The sequence below is a fragment of the Gadus morhua genome, chromosome 14, assembly GCF_902167405.1.
Source record: "Gadus morhua chromosome 14, gadMor3.0, whole genome shotgun sequence".
Classification (NCBI taxonomy): Eukaryota; Metazoa; Chordata; class Actinopteri; order Gadiformes; family Gadidae; genus Gadus; species Gadus morhua.
Window position 1 is genome coordinate 1402572 of NC_044061.1, and position 2500 is coordinate 1405071.

The following is a 2500-nucleotide window of genomic DNA, read 5'->3' on the forward strand; positions in this document are numbered from 1 at the left end:
CCTTCACCGTCACCGACTGTCTGGTCCCTTCCACCAAATAAAACTAATCTGGATCCACAAAACCAGTTTGACCCCTGAATGAACGCTGCAGAGGAGTGGAAGAGCTGTTCCACTCCTCTGCAGCCGCCCCCTGTAGCTCTGAACCTCATCATGTCTTTCATCAAGAAGGCCTTTCCATGCTGTGTTCATTTAGGGGTCGAATAGTTTTAGTGGCTCCAGAATAGTTTCATTTGGTGGGAGGGAGCAGAGTCTCTGGGCGGTGACGGTCCAGACCCCTGGTGGGCGCTACAGGTGGTCTTACCTGTGCTACAGGTAGCCCTATGCATCAGGTGCCCTCTTCACGTATCGCTCGTCTTCTGTCCCACCCCCCAAAGTACCGCCTTTCACTGCCACCAGAAGATGGATGATTGGTCCCCACCTGCCGGGGGGCGGGGCCTACGCCCTGGGGCCACGGGGGGCGTGGCCTACGCCCTGGGGGCCCACGGGGGGCGGGGCCTGGTGTAGACAACTATTGTATCAAGCAGTTCCTTTCCATTGCTGAGAGACTCTGAAGATGGTCTGCAACATCCATGCTTTACCCATTATCCTAATATTGGCCTCCACATGGCGGCCTCCACACACACCAACACCACTATGTTCTGTATCATTTGCATCGATTTTTCAGTGAATTACTTGCATTGCTCCTCTCCTCTCTCTCCTGGCTCCTCTCCTCTCTCCTGGCTCATTGTGGTCCTCTCTTCCCTCTCCTGGCTCCTCTCCTCTCTCCTGGCTCCTTGTGGTCCTCTCCTCCCTCTCCTTGGCTCCTCTCCTCTCTCCTGGCTCCTCGTGGTCCACTCCTCCCTCTCCTTGGCTCCTCTCCTCTCTCCTGGCTCCTTGTGGTCCTCTCCTGGACCTCCTCCTCTCCTCCCTGTTTGTTACTCGTCAGTTTCTGCAGTCAGGACCATGGAGCCGGTCCGCTGCTGCCCCCCTGTGTTCACCCAGAGGAACTGCAGTGATGGCTCGAAGACATGTTGAGCCAAGCAGCACGAGCTGCTGGACCGGGATGACGACGGAGGGTTAATTGATGGCCTGAGAAGCTGTCACGGTTTACGATGGGCTTCGAAAGCCTTCTGTGGTCCACGGAGGACAATCTAAAACGACTCACGCCACAATGTGGCAGCTAATAGATTATAGATTAATGCTCAGCTAATACATATGTAAAGCTTTATTCTCCGAGGTTTTATGAAGTCTTTGTGGTGGTGTGGCCTGATAGCTTTGGTTGCTTTACTTGACAGCTTGAAGATAATAACTCAGTATTTTTCAGTGATTTACATAAACATTTACAACATAACATTAATAGGCATATAAACCGAGATAATAAATAATAGAAATATGAATGGAAAGTCATTTTCAACAAGTTTTATTCAAGCTAAAGTTCCATCGTCAGTCATAACCAAGACACAATACAGAAGATCTTTGATTGATTGAGTGTTGTCCATTAGGCACACATTGGAATACAGATCAGTCAGTCACCGACCTCTCATTGGTCCGTTAAATACAATAAAATAACACATGACTTATATAAAAGTGAATACAATCTTCATTAAAAAATATATAAAAAGAAAGGTAACAATAAAACCGGCTCTCCTTGAGGAGATATTAAGACTGTCAGAAGACGACTTCTTGATCAGCGGGCGTCGACATAAAGTTAAAGGTCACTACTTTGGCACTGGTGGATAATCCGTTCTAATAAGACTATTTTAAATGTTGTATAGAGGCACCGTGTTTCAGCGATGGAAGTCTACCGTGTGAAGTGATATGAAATGCATATGATAAGGCTAAAAAGGTATGTTTTGAATTCTTGATGTAGGCTTGGTGGCATAACATATACTGATATCATTTGATTGATCAAGAACCAGCGACCTGAGCTAAGTCCTGATCACAGTTTAATACTAAGGAGGTCTCTAAGGAAGCAAGCTCCTCAAGTCAGAGAAAACAACACATTTATCCTACTATTTTTTTTTTAAAGTCTGTAAAAAAATACACATCATAAATACTTATCAAAAGTATTACTGGCGACTAAACAGAGGAATGAGAGGCTGCTGGCTGAGGAGGGGGGGGGACATCTCGCCGATCAATAGAAGGCCACCTTATAGGCACCCCCCTCTCCAACCACTCTGTCCCAAACGAATAAAGGAAATTAACTCGGGATAAAGGCCATTTCAGGGTACCTTTCAGAGTTTTTGAAGGACCTTTGATGATTTGACTGCGAGAGCCGTCTGCTAGTAGCGACCTCAGTGAGTCGTCCGGGACAGGGCTTGTACATCAGAATGCATCATGGGAGTTTTTGTTTTCGATCCTCTGCCATTTTGAGAGGACTCCAGAGATTTGTAGTACCGTAAAAGCCTACATAAACGTACCTATACTGTATCCTAGGCTGTTCAGAACTTTGATTTTTTTCCACGTCTCGCATGAGAAACACTCTCATGTTTAATACACAACACTGTCCCCCCTTAATGAC

The 2500-nt window shown here is 46.7% G+C and overlaps 1 protein-coding gene across 1 annotated transcript in view; it reads right to left on the reverse strand.

Annotated features, from left to right (window-relative positions):
* Nucleotides 1-1383: 1383 nt before the first annotated feature.
* The window catches only part of LOC115559191 (CD151 antigen), an 18129-nt gene continuing 17012 nt past the window's right edge, over nt 1384-2500 (reverse strand). The window contains exon 8 of the mRNA XM_030377958.1: nt 1384-2500. This exon is cut by the window's right edge and continues 335 nt beyond it. The gene's annotated coding sequence lies outside the window, so the exon portion shown is untranslated.